Genomic DNA, 19,709 nt, shown 5'->3' on the forward strand with positions numbered 1-19,709 from the left:
AGCACTGCACACCAATGGCATGCAATGCCTAGAAGCTTCCCAATGAGAAAAAGCTAATAATTGGGATTAGTAAATCAAAGATACTTTGCCATTGGAAGCATACCAGACTAGTATTTCAAGGACTGCCACCATATCTCTAGATCAGGCACAGGCAAACTCGGCCCTCCAGATGTTTTTGGGACTACAACTCCCATCATCCCTAGCTAGCAGGACCAGTGGTCAGGGATGATGGGAATTGTAGTCCCATCTGGAGGGCCAAGTTTGCCTATGCCTGCTCTAGATGATACAGAATGTCCACCTGACCACACAGCGACCAGTAATTTCTCTCTATGTGTGACGGAGTCTGAACCACTAGAATCGCAGTGCATCGAAGGCTGTTCATGTTGCATGGGTTTGCTCTCAGTAATCACTCATAAAAGCAATTCCAGGTGGAAATATAAGCTCCCCAATAATAAGCGAGAACAATGAAAACCCACAGACTCCATCATAGCCAAATGGTTTTGGCAGGCAGTTTAGGAATCATGATAATACCCAAAGTGGCTAGGGAGAAAGAGGCTCAAACACAGATTATTCTTCAAGATAGGCTGTCCATTCCTTGCAAATTCTGAGCAGCAGGTCAAAGATCTCATTTTCTGCAGCAGAATTGTTTGCTGAGTAAGATAACTTTCACCCTAGCAAAATTGGTGGAATTGGGCCAGAAGATAATCAATGTCCTGTACTATTTACATTTTCTTGACATATTGCTTTGTGATTTATTTATTTATTAGGGAAGGAGGAGACGGGCTTAGAAGTAGGACACAATGAACTAGAAATGGAAATTGACAAAAGGGCAAGGTGGGGGGTTTTCTTACATCGAAGGCTTCCTCCCCCTCCCATAAATTAGGGGTATGGGAGACTAAGAGTGAACGAACAGAGGGGGGAGGGGAGAAAAAGTGTTAGAGTGATCTTAACGCAGAATCTCATTAAAGCGGCTGTCAAGAGTCCTTCTATTTCGCCATCACCTCCTCCATTCCGTAAGAGGCAACTGTCGTCTTGAGTGAGTGTCCTGCCAAGGAGGCATTTACAAATAAATGAAAAATGTCACAATTGATTTGGCTCCTTTTGGAGTACTTTGTGTCAGCTTTGTCACAAACTGTCTTTGTTACTTTCCCTTTTCAGATTTCTCAGGTGGACGTGGGGAAATAGCGTATGATGGTTCCGGACCTTTCGCATCTGGCCCAGGGTAAGTTCTGTATGCCTGACCTTTTGCTCCCGTCTGTGTAATCGTTTGGGGACACTGTTCAGGCTTTCTCCTGCTTTCCCTTGACTCCTCTGGAAACAACCAAAGAAAAGCAATATTGTCTGTAACGACGTTAGTGCGACATTCCCTGTAGCAGAATGTGACCAAAAAGGAATGGTGATCATGTTTCATAACATTCCCCGCTCCAATTTTGAAGTGTTACAGGTAATATTTAGGGAACGCTACAAACAGCAGCTGTTTTGTTAAAAGAAATAATAGAACAGGCTTTCATATTCCTGTACGTGTAATTTCCAGATATTCAAATCTGATCCTTGGTAATTCTTTTTATGGTGCATTTTCCTATAGAAAAATGTTCTGTATGTTTAATTCCTTGGAAATAATGCAGAATGCGCAAGCTGCAAACATCTTTTTTTTCTTTTTAAAAAAAGTTCTTTTGATAAGAAAAAGAAAAGATTATTACATAATTGGTAAGTTGGCTTTTAACTTCTGTAAGACGCCTTGGGAACTAATCTGTTAGGCTATAAACATAAGAAATAAATAATAAAAAATCCATGATATAATAGCATTGCAATGTCAAGAGAGAAGAGACATGTGACAGTTCCAATAAAACAGGGTTGGTGAACCTTTTCCAGCCCAGGGCCAAATTGCCTTGTTGTCAATCTTTTGAGGGCCACATACCTAAGTGTGTGGAGTAATGGATATGATTTTGACTTATACAGTAGACTACATTCCAGCCACATATATCAGAGGCTTCAATACACACAATACACACAAACACCTCTTCATCCAGGCAAGTGAAAAAGACATCATTGCAGTTCAGGGATACATTCCAGACAGGCAAAAGCACCAGTAATATGTTGATTTCTTTTTGATAACATTGAAGTACTTTGCCCAGACAGATCTCCCTAAGAACAGAACTGTCTAGACTTGTCAAATTTCAGAGGATGGTGTGACCTATGGAGACCCTCTACTGGTGACCTCATGATCTCAGGGAGGGCACTTCTTTGGATATGTAGAGACAGATCATTATTTTAGGTCCTTAAATGTCATGGATAACACAAATTAGAGCTGCGTGCACATTTCTTGGAAAGGGAGAAGATCAGAAATCATTGGGGTTTTTGTGGGGGGAGAGAATAAAATCCTTGAGAAATTTTGGCCCATAGTTCTCCTTTGAATTGAGCTTGGAAATGAATTGCCAATCAGTACAGTTCGTCAAGGAGAAATGCATGCCAGCAGCCTGAGCTCCACATTGGGAGACCAAAACCAGTTTCTAAAACACTTTTCACAAGCTGCTCCACCTATGCCCTGAGATCTTCTGGCTCAGGTTGGATGGAGAAAACAGGAGTGGTGGCTGCTTTCTTACTCCCTGGGTGCTGACACCATTTGAATCACTGTGAAACGCTGACCTGTTTTTTTTTGGGGGGTGGGTGGGTCAGGTTTTCTTCACATTGATAAGAATAAGGCTGTCAATGGCTACTAGCCATGATGGTTGTGTCCTGCCTCCATGGTCAGAGGCAACATTCTTCTGAATACCAGTTTGCTAGAAACGGTAGGAGGGAGAGGGCTTGAGGGTTTCCCACAGGCATCTTGTTGGCTACTGTGAAAACAAAATGCTGGACTAGATATGCCATTAATCTGATCCAACAGCTTTTCCTTGTGTTCAAGGGTTCTTATGAGTGCATTGCAATAATTCAATCTGGACTTTATCACTGCACGACTTCATTGTCAGTAATATGGCATCCAGTCCTTCCTTCCCTCCTCCTCCCTCTCCCAAAAACAAATTGAGCAATGTCAGAATTCTTAACCATCTTGGTCTTGGGGGCAGGGAATCTTGGGACCAGTGGCGTGTGGTCAGTGGACTAGCAAGACTAGGCTGGTCCCCTAAATGTTCCCCTGGCATCTCCTTCCCAAAGCCTGGGAAGCTTATGCCCAGCTTAGGGAGGGAGGTGATCTGATGGGTCCAATAACCCTCCTGCCATCTTCCCTAAGCCCACCCAGCTTTGGGAAGGAGGTAAGAGGGCCGCAGCATCCTATCACAGGCCCGATACCTCCTTCTCAAAGCCTGGAAAGGGTCTGTCTGGCTTAGAGAGGGAGGTACAGCGCTCACACATGTGATATCAGGATGCCAAGATATCATGTGTGTGATGTCACCCTTCCCACATTGCACTTGCAAGCTGGCACCTCTGGCCCAACTGTTCTTCTATGAAAAATTTCACCGCACACCACTGCTTGGGACGTGAATGGGCAATGCAGAAGGTATTTGTATTTTGAGGAGATAGTGATCTAGCACGGCCATGTCTTCCTGCCTTTGTTTCCTTCCCCTCTCTATCTCTTGTTCTGCTCTTTGATGGCTGAGAACAGCCATTTAATGCCCTAATCTGTGGAAGGAAGTAATAGTGCTGGATACCTTCCTTCTTTGAAGTGAGACGTTGGGAGAGGTGGCTAGCTAATGAATAACCTATACGTAGTTAGTAGCAGGGGCGAACGAAGGTGTCGTGACACCCCGGGCGGGGCATCGCTACGTAGGGCGCATGTGTGGCATCGCTACATATGATGCATGTGCTGTACGTAGCGATGCCACGCATGCACTGTACATAGCGGTTTGCCGGCAGCGCTACTCCAGCACCATACGGACGGTGCCAGGATGTCTCCGTCGCCGCTACAGCCGCGAACGGAGGATCCTCCACATGTGGTGGCGGCACGATGGCTGCTTGCACCGCTGAGAGCCCCCGCGGGGTGCCTTCTTGTCCCCCCCCCGACATGGTGCCCGGGGCGCATCGCCCCCCCCACCCCCCGTTGCAACGCCACTGGCTAGTAGCATGTAGGCAGTCAGGCAAACCACACAGGTTAGCTGTCTATAAATCGGATGGCTTGGGGGCATAGTTCTGTGAAGCTCATGCATGGACTGATCGACTGCAGGGCCATGCAAACTGAGGCTACCTGGGGGTCACTTTGCCACTTCTTGAGGGCTTCCCAGTGGCAGATCGAAGTGCTTGCTTGGTAATGTATGTAAAGCTTGCTGCTTAGAATAAAATCTTTAATCTTCTCACTCACTTGTGTTTGTATTGCTTCTGAATCTCATTAAAAGAACCACCTTGCATTTGGCAAGACAGGACTGTTAGCACTTTAATCCAATGCATAGTTATTTGGACATGGTTTCCATTCTGTGCAGTGGTACTTGCATCCAAGCATGTATAGGGTTGCAGCTTATGGGGCAGTAAATTTGCTGTGCTAGCCTGGTTGCTCACTGGAAGTGAGACCAACTTGGGGTCAAATGAATCCTGGGGTATCTGGATCTCTCCCCCATGACCAGAAAAGCGCCTTTCAAGGCTACTAGTGGGCAGATATCCTTGTAGCAATGGGGAATCTCGAGGTATTCTCCCCTCCACCGTAGCAGCTGCTGTGCCTGTAAAGATAATGCTGGATTTAAACTTTAAACAGATGACATTCATTTTCCTCGGGTTTCTTCGCCCTGCCTTCTTAATGCATTTTTCTGATGAAGCGCTGAAACCTTTCACTTGATAACAAATGCACATGTGCAAGCACTAACAGCATTTGCATCGGCATTTTCTTAGAGCTTACAAGGTGCTCCACTTATGGCAATCGCACTCCTAGAGTGGGCAGTTGCATAATGTGAGCAGAAATCAGAAAGAAAAGCCAAGCAGGTCGTGGTCCAAAGGTGCAGTAGCATCAATGCTGAGGAACTCAGGCAGTTCTGGCTCTGTTCAGTGTCTGCATGAGAGGCTGCATGGGAATCCCCCCTATGGGATACTGGGAAGAAGTCAAACTCTGGGAGAGTGTGGGCAGTGCTGGAGTCTCTTGTCATTCAGAGATTGTAGTGGTGCAGTGGTTATCAAAGGGTGTGGCCTGCCACACTGGTGTGGCAGGAGAGGTTGGCAAGTGTGGCAGGAAGATTCAAGGACAATCAAAGAAACATTTAAACTAAGGGGAGGCAAACTAAGGCCCAGGGACCGGATCCGGCTCAATCGCCTTCTAAATCCAGCCTGTGGATGTTCCGGGAATCAGTGTGTTTTTACATGAGTAGAATGTGTCCTTTTATTTAAAATGCATCTCTGGGTTATTTGTGGGGCCTGCCTGGTGTTTTCACATGAGTAGAATGTGTGCTTTTATTTAAAATGCATCTCTGGGTTGTTTGTGGGGCATAGGAATTCATTCATTTTTTTCTTCAAAATATAGTCCAGCCCCCCACAAGGTCTGAGGGACAGTGGACCAGCCCTGCTGAAAAAGTTTGCTGACCCCTGATTTAAACATTCAAGTACAGTGGTACCTCAGGTTAAGAACTTAATTCGTTCTGAAGGTCCGTTCTTAACCTGAAACTGTTCTTAACCTGGAGCACCACTTTAGCTAATGGGGCCTCCTGCTGCTGCCGCGCTGCCACGCGATTTCTGTTCTCATCCTGAAGCAAATTTATTAACCCGTAATATTTCTGGGTTAGCAGAGTCTGTAACCTGAAGCGTCTGTAACCCGAGGTACCACTGTACAGCATAGTACAGTATCAAAATTAGAAGAGCATTGGCTATTCTGCTACAGTTCTCTGTGACATACTATTGTGAATGGGGATTTTCAATTCTGACTAATATGAAAGATCAGAGAACTAGAAAGGCTTCTTTGTGTTGATGAGGAAATGAGAATTTGTCTCAAGTTGGACCTAATATAAATGAGAATACCTGGCAAAAACAAGCTCATGCTTCTCCTTGAGTTTAGAGAGAGATAGAGAGATAAATTTATTGTCATTGTCCATATATACACAGTATACACAACAACGAAAATCAAACACCCACCCAAAGACCGGGTTCACATACACATTTGCACGTATCTCCAACATTCTCATCCTATTCAGACATAATCTATAAAACATAACATAATCCAGAATATAACATAACCTATTTAAAGGCATAACATAACCTAAAACCTATCTCATTCCTTCCTACTTCCTGCTTGCTATTTCTTGCAACTGGCCCTAAGATCATTATTTAGTGCAATCAGAGCCTTAAGTACGTTTGTGTACGTACTTAAGGTAAATACCTAAGAGGCTCTTTTTAAATTATATTTTGGGAGTGATTCATGTTCCTATGTAGCTGCATTTTTATTTATTTTTTACTTTCTGGATGTTCCATGGTCATATTGCAAAGTGTTATAAATCAAGCGCTGCTAGGAATTGTTTCTGTTTGTTTTTCAATGTATTTCTTATCTTTAAAAAATTCTGTGTGCGGCAAGCAATTTTTTATTCTGAAAGAGCGGCCCAGATAAAAAAAGTCTGTGAACCACTGGGGTAGTGGTCCAGATATCTGCCTTATAAGATGTGTCTTAAATAACACCACCTCAGTAGTGAGAGAGTTTAATGTATGAGGAGTCACTACTGAAAAGTCTCTTTCCAGGATGCCCACACGATGTACCACATACTGAGGAGCCACCAGGATGGCCTTATTTGCTCATCTTGGAGCATGGGCAGGTTGAAAAGAAATAAGATGTTCATTCAGATATTTGTGTCCCAAGACAATTAAGGCTTTAAACTTCAAAGCAAGCACCTTGAACGAGACCTGGAAAACAATTGGCAGCCAGTATAGCTGGTTGAATGGGATGTGGGTGGCACTGTGGGTTAAACCACAGAGCCTTGGGCTTGCCGATCAGGTCGGTGGTTCGAATCCTCGCAACAGAGTGAGCTCCCGTTGTTTGGTCCCTGCTCCTGCCAACCAACAGTTCGAAAGCACGTTAAAGTGCAAGTAGATCAATAGGTACCACTCTGGTGGGAAGGTAAATGGTGTTTCCGAGCGCTGCTCTGGTTCGCCAGAAGCGGTTTAGTCATGCTGGCCATATGACCCGGAAGCTGTACGCTAGCTCCCTCAGCCAGTAAAGCAAGATGAGCGCAGCAACCCCAGAGTCGTCCATGACTGGACCTAATGGTCAGGGGTCCCTTTACCTTTACCTATAGTTGATTTAAGGGGTGATATGCTTGTAGCCTGCTGCCCCACACCAGCATTCTTGTGGCAACATTTTGCACTAGCTGTAATTTTCAAAGGCAGTCCCACATAGAGCGCATTTCAGTAGTTCAACTTGAAGTTTGCCAAAGCATGGGTAATTGGTGCATTACCCAAAGCCAAGCAGCAATGCTCTTAGCTGGAGCCTCAAGTGACAACAGTGGTTCCAGGAATGCCCTCAAACTGTGCACACACTTCTCCAATGGGGAGTGCAATCCCATTAACGGCAGGTAATTTTGCTAACTCCCAGATAAAAAGGTAAAGGTAAAGGTACCCCTGCCCGTACGGGCCAGTCGTGTCCGACTCTAGGGTTGTGCGCCCATCTCACTTAAGAGGCTGGGGGCCAGCGCTGTCCGGAGACACTTCCGGGTCATGTGGCCAGCGTGACAAAGCTGCTCTGGCGAGCCAGCACCAGCACAGCACACAGAAACCCCGTTTACCTTCCCGCTATGAAGCGGTACCTATTTATCTACTTGCACTTAGGGATGCTTTCGAACTGCTAGGTGGGCAGGAGCTGGGACCGAAAGACGCGAGCTCACCACGCCGCGGGGATTCGAACTGCCGACCATACGATCGGCAAGTCCTAGGCACTGAGGTTTTACCCACAGCGCCACCTGCGTCCCCAGATACTCCCAGATACCTACTTGGAAATATTACATGTGTTGCCATGAAAGCTGCTTTGAGCAACTCCTTTGTGGAGGGGGAAAGTGTGATATAATGTTTTAAAATGAAACAGGTATCGCTGTTCCACATGAGAGCCTGGATATTCAATTACCTAATCTGTGTTCTCCCTTTTTTGGATGGGAAAATTTGAAAATTACAGCTGCATTACTATATGTTCATTTACCTGAATTCATTCCATATTCAAAAGCACATTCTGTTTCAGTTGTAAAATGGAGATTGAATCAGCGCATGGTCAGTAGGTTTAATTACACGACGCTTTAAGCAATTAAGATACTGCCTTTCCATAGATAAGTTGAAAATATTCTTATGTATCCAGTCTCAGCATGGAGAATATGTGGAGCGGAAAGACATGGATATTGTGATCCATACTTTTGAGAATGGGCTTTCTATAACTTTAATGTAATCATATGCCTTTTGCATCAAAACCAGATTGTTACAGGAGGTGTGATCTTTGTTGTGTAGTTTGTTGTTCCTACGTAAAGTGCCTTGGGCAGAAGGGTGGCAAACAAATTAAAAATGAAATGAAATGAATTCCATCAATTTAAATTTTCTGAAGAGCCTAAAATACGCTCCCATTGGTGTTAACACTGTAGTAGCAACAGTGTGTGATTTATTTCTGCAAGTTGGGTGGATTAACTCATCTGGGAAATAGTGCAAGACTTTATTAAAGATATCCACTTCTGTGAAAACTGGAACCTGGATTTTCTTTACTTTTCCTCTTCCCTCTCCATAAGCTTTCCTCTTTATATCTTGTCTGTTGAATTGCAAGCCTGTGAGCAGGGCCTGTGTTGTCGATGAAAGCTCATGTCAATCATGCATTTTTTAGGGGTTCAGCCACACTTCTGCTTGACTCGTGCTTAGAAAGTACGTGTCCAAGTAGTTTTCCACTTGAACCACATTTTCTAGGTATGGTTTTGCCTGCTCTTTCATGCTAAATTGGAACAAACTGCAATCCATGAAAAATCTGCTTACCATTTGTTCCGATTCACCATTAAAGATTGGGTTTCCTTGCAGGAAGGTGTCAGGACAAATGGACGTGTGGAGAAGTCTCTTAGGTGCTGCAAGACTTTCTGGCCCTGCTGGCATGATACATTTATAACCAGGGGCACTGACTTGGGCCCCAGATTATGGGTGCCTAATGGCACCCATGATGTAACATGACGTCATGGTGCTTCCAAGGCTTTGCGGGGCCTTGGAAGTCATGTCTCAGGTCCTCCAATGCAACTTCGCAGAGCCTTGGACGTCACCTCGGAGGTCATGTCAGAGCTCTGCAGTGTGGGTGCCGAGCACCCACAAAAATACAGTTGGCACCAGTGTTCATAACACTATGATACGACTTTAAACAGTCATAGCTTCCCCCAAAGAAACATAGGAACTGTCATTTGTTAAGTGTGCTGCGAGTTGTTAGGAGACCCCCTGTTCCCCTCACAGAGCTACAGTTGCCAGGGTCCCCTCGGAAAGAGGGTTTGATTCTTAAACCACTCAAGGAATCGTAGCTCTGTGAGGTTTAAGGCGGTAAGATATTGCTTTAAATTTATAGTGCATATGGGGCTTGTGTTGGTTTTGAAGCAACAGACTAGCACGGCTACCCCTTTAGAAATATTGATGATGATGATGATGATGATAAATAGTTGTTGTTGTTCAATATTATTAATTCATATAAGCTTTTAGAGACGAGGAGAGAAGAACTTCTGTAGCATGAGCAAGATAGTGCAATCCTATATTTGTCCTTGCATGGAAGGAAATTTTATTGAGACAAATGGGGTTTTGTTTTCAAGCCCCTCTGCTTGGGACTTGCGTAGCGGGGTGCCGTGATTGCTGCATTTTTAGATTGCTTATTTGATCTTGTCAATTAATGCTCATTTTAAAATGCTTGTTCAAGTATAATTTTTAATTGCTCATAAAATGCATTTTAAATGCTTTTATGGCAACAATTTGGATTTAACAGTCAATTATTGCCTCCAAATAAAGTGTTAATAGGTTAGAGAGAACCACTGAAATGCTTCTCGGCAGCTTGAAAAAGACTGTTTGGAAGAGGATTCCCTTGGTAGTCAGAGCGCATCTCTTGCAGAGAACGATGCCCTAAGCGGCATGTGCTATAAATCTGTTGTGTCTACTTTCTTATTTTATTTTTTGGGAAAGGCAGCACTCACAAATTTCAGGGATGAGAGCCACGCCTATCAAATGGAACCTCCTCATTCGTGGTGAGGAGAAGATGACCAGAACAACGTAAAGGGGCTGGAAAATATTTAGGCATTGTGTAAGCAAAACTGCCCAATTGAAAGTAATGTATATAGACTCCAGAAGGCCTTCTGGCAGAGCCTCCCTAAATCCCAAAACATGCCCGGGTTGCCAAATGTAAGGAAATCTTATTACCTTCTTAATTCAATTCCTTGTCAGTTCTGACTGCATTTCTGCATCATAATCCACTGGCACCCCTCTTCACTTTACCCTTCTCAATGAGACTGGAAGCCATCTTCAGCTGCTTCTCCTGTCCCTTGATTCCCATGTGTTTGGGACAGGGAGAACAGAACAGGCTGCAGGCAGCAGGTTGACCTCAAAGAGATAGCACAAGACATGGAAAGATTGATTTGTTTTTAATTGTTTTTATTTTTCTGTATTTTGTATCTTTTGTTTATTTTTTTCTTTCTTTTCTTATTTTTGTAATCTTTTTTGAAACTTTAATAAATATCTTTTAAAAAACAAACAAAGAAAGAGATAGCACTAAAGGGTATTTTCCTCACTTTGGGTTGCCGCAATAATAATAATAATTTATTGTTTGTACGCCGCCCATCTGGCTGGGCCTCCCCAGCCACTCTGGGTGGCTTCCAACAAAGATTAAACAACAAAGGTGGGGTTTTTTTGAAATTTTATTGATTATTTTCACATAACAAATTATTTCAACAATTATATTTTTTCCCCATTTCCCCCCTCCCACCCCCACATACTGGCCCTCTCTCCCCCTACTTCCCTCAGTTCCTCTCTCTGATTTATCAGCACATATTGTTCTCTGCATATTATAAAAATGTAAAGATCTCAAAATTATCCATCTATTATGTTAATAAATAAATTTGTGTATGTTTATTCAAAACCTCCCAAGGAGTCCAGTTCATTTTGTTGTTTCTTTAAGTACTTTGCAAAAGGTTCCCATTCTTCTTTAAAGTCACAGTTGTCCTTGTCACGTAGTTTATGCGTCAATTTTGCCAGTTCCACATAGTCCATCAATTTTTCTTGCCACTGTTCTTTCGTCGGGGTTTCTTCATTCTTCCATCCTTGTGCAATTAAGACTCTTTTGCCGCCGTTGTCGCATACATAAATATATTCTTCATTTTCCTTGGCAGGGCTTTCCCTTAAACAACAAAGATTAAACAACAAAGATTGTTGTGGATACTTGAGTGTGGAACTGAGTTGGCTTGAGTGTTGGGTGAACTAACATTCCCCATGCATGGGGGAAACTGTGGTTCTCCAGCTGTTGTTGAACTCCAACCTCCATGAGCCCCAGCCAACATAGTCAATTGTGACCAGTGATGGGAGCGGTAGTCTAACAAAGTCTGACCTAGGTAGAAGCTGGGTATTTGGGTGTGCCAGATAATGCGAGAGCCTAGGTGGCGACTATCAGCCGATGAGTGCTGAGTGGGTGTGTGGGCTGGAGCTGTTTTTGTGAGGGTTGGTTGGTGCCAGAATTAGTGTAGATCATACTGCCTGGAGTTGTAAGACTGTTGGTGCATGGAGATGGCATGTGTGCCCAGGAAATGATTATGAGCTGGTCATCAGCTAGGTGACTAGGGGTGGGGGGCTGGAAAAGGCTCTGGTCAGAAACTCTGAAAAGTCAGTGCTGTTGCAAACAGTCCTGAGCTAGATGGTCCAGTTGTCCTTCTCAGTATAAAACAACTTCCTATGTTCCATGATAGAAAACATGAAGATGGAAGACACAGAAGGTTATAAAACTATTATTATATCCTGCCTGACTACAAAACTGCCTCGACAAGCTACAGTTGATTTTTTTTAACAGCTATGATTTCTTTTTTTTTAAAAAAAAAGGGACTACCAAATTTCAAGTTATAAAGATAAGATTTGTTTCTGACGTTGAGTCTTAGAACTTAATGTGGAGCTCAGCATTGGGTATGTAGCACATTTGTTTTCTCTAAAGCCAATTTATTTTAAATCTCAAGAGATCGGCGTTTTCCTTGTCGCACATTAACAAGGCATGTCCAAAAAGCTTACCTAAAGACCATTAAGATATGCATTAATCCACTTTATTTAAATGTGGTATATTTGTCAATACTGAATGTTGGCTTTAACTAATGATGTTTTTTAAATGCAAAGTTTATTAGGGTTTTCACATTATTACAAAAAAACAACAACCACCCTCCACAGTTCCTTATTCCCCCTTGTCCTCATACATTGTTGTTGTTGTAGCATTTTCATTTCTGATATAATAATAATAATAATAATAATAATAATAATAATAATAATAATTTATTATTTATACCCCGCCAATCTGGCTGGCCTTCCCCAGCCACTCTGGGCAGCTTCCAACAAAATATTAAAATACAGTAATGCATCAAACATTAAAAGCTTCCCTAAACAGGGCTGCCCAATCTTAAGTTGTTTGGAATGTTATACAGTGTTCAGGGTCATCTGCTGAAATAAGGGTTAGTATAAATGAGTGTGAATGCTCTGCTTGGGTCCCAGAGTAGCAACCATTAACAGTGTTTAATTAATACTGCCAAGTTAGAGATTGTCCCCCACTGGATACACTGGCAGACCTTGGTGCTCAAATGTCAGTGGCACCCTGTGCAACACCGAAATCTGGCACCTCTCGCCTTCTATTGGACAAATTGGTCGTGTTCCCCTACATCTGCCTTTGCTGGGTAGACCCCAGAGGACCATGTCTGAAAGGATGGCAAGGGGAAAATTGTTATCTGGCTCTTTCCAACCATCTAATCCAACACAGGAGCCTTGTTAGAAGTCAAACAAACCATTATCCATTTTTATAAAGTATGGTTCCCCATATATCAACTGATGTCAGGGACTGGTCTGAAGAGGAGGAATGGTGGAGAAGAGGGAGACAGTATAGATTTAGAACAGTGGTTTGCAGAAGGCCATAGTTCAGAGGCTGCAGAGGGAAGAAGCTGGGAAATATTGGGGGGTGAGCAGGAGCAGGAAGAAGAAGCACCAGGGGAGAGACAGCTGACAGACTCAGTGTCTTTAGACAGCATTCCTGACCCCCCTCGCAGGACATGGCATGTATTGAGAGTAGTAGAACAAAAAGCTCAGAGGCAGAAAGCTCAGATTAGCTGGCGCAGGGATGAGGTAGAATAGAAGAGACGGAGGGGTTGGGACTTTACTTGGAACAACACCATTATCTAAGAGAGACATCATTTATACATCTCTCTCTCTCTCTGTGAATATTGAATAAAAGACTGGTAAGAACTCTTATTGTTTTTCTACTTATTGGTTTCCACCATGGGAGGGATTGGATTCCCGGAAGCCTTGACGACTATGCAAATAGAAGTGAAGTTAATGTAAGACCTCTATCCACTCATGCTTACTTATAGAGAGGCTATGTCATGGATAGATGAAGCCTCGGTGATGTATTCAATTATTTAGGTACTTGATTGTGTCTTCACTCAATTTTTATTTTTTTCTTTGTGTGTGACACAAGCATGTAACACTCTACAGGTTTTGTTGCTCTTGGTCAATGTTATTTCACTGCAAAATTAATAAAATATTCAAAAAGGAAAAAAGAACAACCATTAATCTGGAGAAATCCCCATTCCTGCATCATGCCTCTCACTTGTTACAGGGTAATTGGATATTAGTAATTGTAATTGGATATTACTTGGGTATTAGGGACCCCTGACCATTAGGTCCAGCCGTGACCAACTCTGGGGTTGCAGTGCTCATCTTGCTTTATTGGCCGAGGGAGCCGGCAATACAGCTTCCGGGTCATGTGGCCAGCATGACTAAGCCGCTTCTGGCGAACCAGAGCAGTGCACAGAAACACTGTTTACCTTCCCGCTGGAGTGGTACCTCTTTATCTGCTTGCACTCTGATGTGCTTTCGAACTGCTAGGTTGGCAGGAGCAGAGACCAAGCAACGGGAGCTCACCCCATCATGGGGATTTAAACTGCCGACCTTCTGATTGGCAAGTCCTAGGCTCTGTGGTTTAATCCACAGCGCCACCCACATCCCTTACTTGGGTATTACTTGATTCCAAAAATGCACTCCAAATCTCTTGGAAGCTTGCCTTTTTATGCAGTTAATGGAGCAGAGTTTGAAGGTTTGAACATGCAGAACCCCTAATCCTTGAGACAGCTTTCTGTACTGCCTCCCATCGCTCAAGGCTGCCCATTTTCTTCCCCATGTCCACTGACGATCTCTGAGATCAAGCACCTTCTCAACCCATGGGCCATTTTATTTCCAGGACTCAAAAGTACCATATAGTAACAAACTCAAGAACCTGAACACCAAAACAGGAAAACAACCAAAAAGAAGAAGAACAAAAAAAACAGCCAAGCAGAATCAAAAGCTTTGTTATAGACTAGAGTGCTCAGTCTCTAGATAACCTATTGTATTTTCCAGTTAGGAATTCAGCTCCCATAAATGTTACTCTGCCATGGGCAGCAGAACATCTGTATCTCTTTTAATTCAGCCACTGTTGCAACATGCCTGTAACCATGCTAGATATTTCTAGAGGTGTTAGTTGGGAAAGATAAATTGCTATATCACAGGTTTAACTGATCAACACGTCATCTCGTTACTGCCTTTAGTCATCATTGCACATTCAATAATGTCCAAAAACATTATCCATAAAATAGCAGAGTGTGATGCCACTTATAGTTGCAACAGCAGCAGCAACAACAACAAAAAAGGAGTTAATTTAATAAGGCCAAATTTGTAAAACAAGGCTTTAAGTAGTATGCACTAGGTTCAGACAAGCCTCAAGCCTGTTGGCATCCATTTGTCTTGGGAGACAATGGACGAGTGCACTTTTGAGAGTGAAGTCAAACCATTAGAGAGTTACAGCGCCTGCTGTGGCTGTAGAGACCAATATGTTTTGTTGCAGCTGGGGCAGATGAAAGTGTCCGATTGTGCTCCTACAGATGCCCCATGGTGCTCCCTCTCTCTGCACTTCTGCCAGTGCTCATTCCTCATCTGGTCACTGTTGTGGATGCATGACGTAACTGTTTTGTCACCAGGCACTGTGGTTGTCTGCAAGAGATTCCCATGGGGCAGGGTTGATGTTGCCAGCCTTCAGGTCTTGTTTGGAGACATCTTTGGACACAGAGTTGGTCTGCCAATGGGCCTGGTGCTTGAAGCCATCTCCCCATAGAGAATGTCGTAGGGCATGTATGTCCAACAGGCAGTGGCGTAGCGTGGGGGGTGCCAGGGGTGCCGGCCGCACCGGGCGCAACATCTGGGGGGGGCGCGAGTCCAGAGGGAAGGGACAAGTTCCTTCCTCCGCCGGGCTCCCCGCCGCCACCGCCAGCCTTGCGCCCTAGCGCGCGCCCACCCCACCCCCCGCCGCCGCCGCTGCGGCTGCGCTCCACTCACTGCTCGCAGGAGGAGCAGCCGCTGCAGCAGCGCCGACGCCGCCACCGACGCCTGGCCGGGCACCGGCAGCCTCCGCACCCCGATGCCGACGCCGGCGCCATCCCCTCGGCCCAGCCACAGGCGGCGACTGCTTCTGCCGACTGGGAGGGAGGAGAGCTCCGAGGGGCCTCGACACGCCCTGCCCTCCCCAAAACCCTCCGAGAGGAAGCCGGCGGGCGGGCGAGGGTCTCCCGTCGGAAGGGGGCGCCGCTGGCTCCGGCTCTCAGCGCAAGTCTCAGCCGCGGGGGAGGGGGGGCGAGGACGGAGCTCGGCTGGAAGCCCCCGGACCCGGCCGGGAGGAGGAGAGGCGCTCACCAAGCCCGGATCTGGAGCGCCTCGGAGCGCGGGCTCCACCTACAGCCCAAGGAGAGGAGGGGGCGGGGAGGCGCCCGAGGGGAGGGGGCTTCGGCTGCCTCGGCCCGCGGGGGCTCCGCAAATAATAAATTTAATAAATTCCTGCTGAGCCTTTGGGGGGGTCTTTGGCTCCTTCGCTCGCCCCCAGCCCCAGTGGCGTAGCGTGGGGGGTGCAGGGGGGGCCGGCCGCACCGGCCGCAACATCTGGGGGGGGGGCGCGCTCGCACTCGAGTGCTAAAATCCACGGGTTAGGGGGCGCAAATTACTTGCCTTGCCCCGGGTGCTGACAACCCACGCTACGCCACTGCCAACAGGTCAATCCCTGGGAGTTTCTGGTCAATTGCGGTTTCCTTTTCCCTTGCGGTAGCATAAGAGCATCCAGCCCTGCCCCCTCGCCCTGTCCTCCATTTGCGCATGATCGCTAGAACAGAAGATGGAGTTTTTGCTGTGAGGCTGATTGTCTCCTAAGCAATCTTTTTTTGAGCGACTCTTCCCCTTGCCCCTATTATAAATTTTGACATTTTCCTCTCCCCAAAAAGCTTTTACGTGAACCCCCCCCCCCAAAACAGCACTTCCCCCTAAAAAAAAGCTCAACAACTTCGACCTGAACCCTGACTCATCACAGTCTCTTGGGAGTTGGACGTCCCTGTGATCTTCTGTGAACATGATCAAGCCAGTGTAGACATCGTTTACTTATTTTTTTTATTTATTGAATTTATATACCGCCCTATACCCGGAGGTCTTGTTGAGACAGGAGTGTGAACATGCTGGGAATGTGGACTTGGGAGAGAACATCTTTGTTTGAGACTCTGTCCTGCCATGGCAGAGCCTCTGTCCTGCCGTGCCCAAAATCTTCCTGATGCACCATATGTGGAAGGTGTTGAGGCGTCGCTCCAGGTGGTTGTAAGTTGCCCATGACTCATTTCCATAAAGTAGCATGGAAGAACACGATCATCTTGTGAAGCTTAGGTGGGCATTGGATCATTTTGAGTGGTGTGAAGAGTCCTTTTCAGCTGATGAGATCAAAGGCCTTCATGAGGTCTATGAAGGTGATGTACAATGGGGGTCTCTGCTGTTGGCATTCCTCCTGCAGCTGGTGCAGTGAGAAAACCATGTTAACCTCTGAACTCTAAAGCCGCATTGTGACTCAGGATAGACCCTCTCAACAAATGACTGTAATCTGTGGAGAACTGCAAGGGCAAAGGCTTTCCTCAGGTACCCAGCAGGGAGATTCCATGGTAGTTGTTTCAGTCATGGCAGTCACCTTTATCCTTGTAGATGATCACACTGCTGTAGTCATGCATGTCTTGTGGCACAGAACCTTGTTCCCAACACTGCAAAAGGAGGCCATGGAGGTGTGTCTTGAGGGAGGAACTGAAGCCAGCATTCAGAACTTCTGTTGGGGCTTTACCACATGGCTGAGAGTTGATGGTGTTCTTCAGCTTGTTAAGGGAGGGAGGGACATCCAGCTCTTCCAAGAGAAGCAGAGTCTTGAAGCTGTTGATTCCTGTGTCAGAGCATGTTTCTCCACAAGTACTTGATATTACTCTTCCTGTATAGCTACACCTGCTTGCTGCAGTCTATGATGATTCTCCCAACAAGGTTTTCAGCGGGGCAGTTTTTCTGACACCTAGTCCAAAAGCTTTCTTCATGCCTTCGTACATTCTGCAAGTGTTGCAAGGGTCAGCAGCAAGCTCTGACACAGCTTTAGCCAGTAGTCATTGACCCATCATCTGGCAACCACTGGGCTCCTTGCCTTTCTCAGTGCAGCAAGCATCTTTTCATATGGCACACACTTGAAGTTCACAAGAGCCTCATGCCTTTCAGCAATAACAGACTCCATGTCCTTTACGCTGGCCTGAAACCAATCAGGGATCTGTTGCTCATTTTTGCCACAGAAAGACATAGCTGAGTTGTAGGTTGCCTCTTTGATGCAGTTCCACCTTGCTTTGACACTATCCCCAAGGCAGTCCAGTAGAACCTGCTCAACAGAATGAAAGAAGCACTCACAAAGTTCAGGTGTGACTATTCTGGCAGTGTTGATTCAAGGCTGCACTTTCTGCTTTGTGCATAAATGATGTTTTGGGTGTGGACTAGCTGCAACAGCTCTCTGTAATAATGCCTCCACCTCCTAGCAATCTGCTCTTCTGGGTTTATCACTTCAAAGGAGCGCAATCCATCACAGGTAGTTCAAAGCTTCTGTGATAATCTGACAGTTCATTCTTCCCCATCACTAGAATCAATGTGTTGTAGGGCATCCTCCCCCCTGGAGCTGAAAAAAGCACCTGCCTGCTGAGATGTGGTGGTAGTTCACATCTTGCCTTTTGCCTGGACAGAATAACATAGTAAGAAAATAAGAAGAACCGTGCTGAGTCAAACTGAAGGCACAGCTAGTTCAACAGTCTCTCTTCACAGTGGCTACCTAGATGCCTATGGGGAAGCCCACAAGGAAGACATGAGCACAATAGCACTCTCTCAGTCACGTTCCACTCCTTCTCCTTTCCTTTTATTCTTTCTCGCACCTCTTCAGTGTATCACCCACCCTTCACCATCAGGTTTCTGTGCAGGTTACAACAACTTACAATTCAATATTAAAAACACTTCAAACAATTTGCAGGCACCGGAATATGCATACAGTGGTACCTCAGGTTAAGTACTTAATTCGTTCTGGAGATCCATTCCTAACCTGAAACTGTTCTTAACCTGAAGCATCACTTTAGCTAATGGGGCCTCCCACTGCCGCCGTGCTGCTGGAGCACGATTTCTGTTCTCATCCTGAAGCAAATTTCTTAACCCAAGGTACTTTTTCTGGGTTAGCAGAGTCTGTAACCTGAAGCGTCTGTAACCTGAAGCGTATGTAACCCAAGGTACCACTCTACTGCCTCTGAAACTTGATGCAATAGGTTTGAAGCCATCACGTAGTCCTCAAACGTCTCATTCTCTTTTAAAGCTTTGCAAGTTGGTGGTCATCATCATATCTTGTGGGTTAAACTTTCATAGTTTAGCTACGAGCTGTGTGAAGAAGTATTTTCTTTTGTCTGCCTTGAATCGTCCAGCACTCAGCTTCATGGAACGTCCCTGACTTCTAGTGTTATGAGAGGGAGAAAAACAATGCTCTGCCCATTTCCCACATACCAGATATATTCTGTCACGTCCCCCTTACTCACCTTTCTTTTAAACTAAAAGCACCACAGGTTATAACCTTTCCTCCAGCCAACTGATCATTTTTGATTGCCCTGTTCTGCATCTAGTGCAAAGTTAGAATGTGTCAGGGACAGGCTGGATGAGGAAGAGTGGTGGGCGTCACCCATCCAGGAACCCGCCCCCCCCCAGGGATGGCTTGGAGGAAGAAGAGTTAGACCCAGGAGAGGGGGGGGGGATACTGGAGACCGGTTGGAGAAGGGAGCAAGCTGGGAGGTGGTAGAAGCAGGAAGAGTGAGAGTCAGAGAGTCAGAAGAAGAAAGCTGTTCAAGGACAGGGTATGTGTGCTGAGGGTCTCAATGTGAGCATAGACTCTGAAAGAGACTAGAGGACAGGGAGGAATCAGATAGTTTCAGTTTCACAGTAGCAAGCCAGTCACTCCAGAGTGAGCTCTCCTCCTCCTCTTACACTGAGAACACGAAGAGAATTGCACATTGCTGAGCAATGGACCAGACAGGCCCAGAAGGGGGTTCTTCCTTCTCGCCATAGCTTACATCTGCTTGGGAGAAGAGGGTTAGAGACACCAGTCCCAGCAATGTCTTCACCTAGGGCAGTTTAGTCTAGATGAACTCTCTTGTGTTCTGCCTTTTCTGTATAAAAAAAGCTGGTTGCACTTTGAGTCTCAAATCTTC

The 19,709-nt window shown here is 45.5% G+C and overlaps 1 protein-coding gene across 1 annotated transcript in view; it reads left to right on the forward strand.

Moving 5' to 3' along the window:
• Positions 1-1,156: 1,156 nt before the first annotated feature.
• The window catches only part of NAALADL2 (N-acetylated alpha-linked acidic dipeptidase like 2), a 740,348-nt gene continuing 721,795 nt past the window's right edge, over positions 1,157-19,709 (forward strand). Inside the window, exon 1 of the mRNA XM_053390588.1 lies at positions 1,157-1,222. The gene's annotated coding sequence lies outside the window, so the exon portion shown is untranslated. The remainder of the gene's footprint in view (positions 1,223-19,709) is intronic.

This window comes from Podarcis raffonei, chromosome 5 (genome assembly GCF_027172205.1).
Source record: "Podarcis raffonei isolate rPodRaf1 chromosome 5, rPodRaf1.pri, whole genome shotgun sequence".
NCBI classification, from domain to species: Eukaryota; Metazoa; Chordata; class Lepidosauria; order Squamata; family Lacertidae; genus Podarcis; species Podarcis raffonei.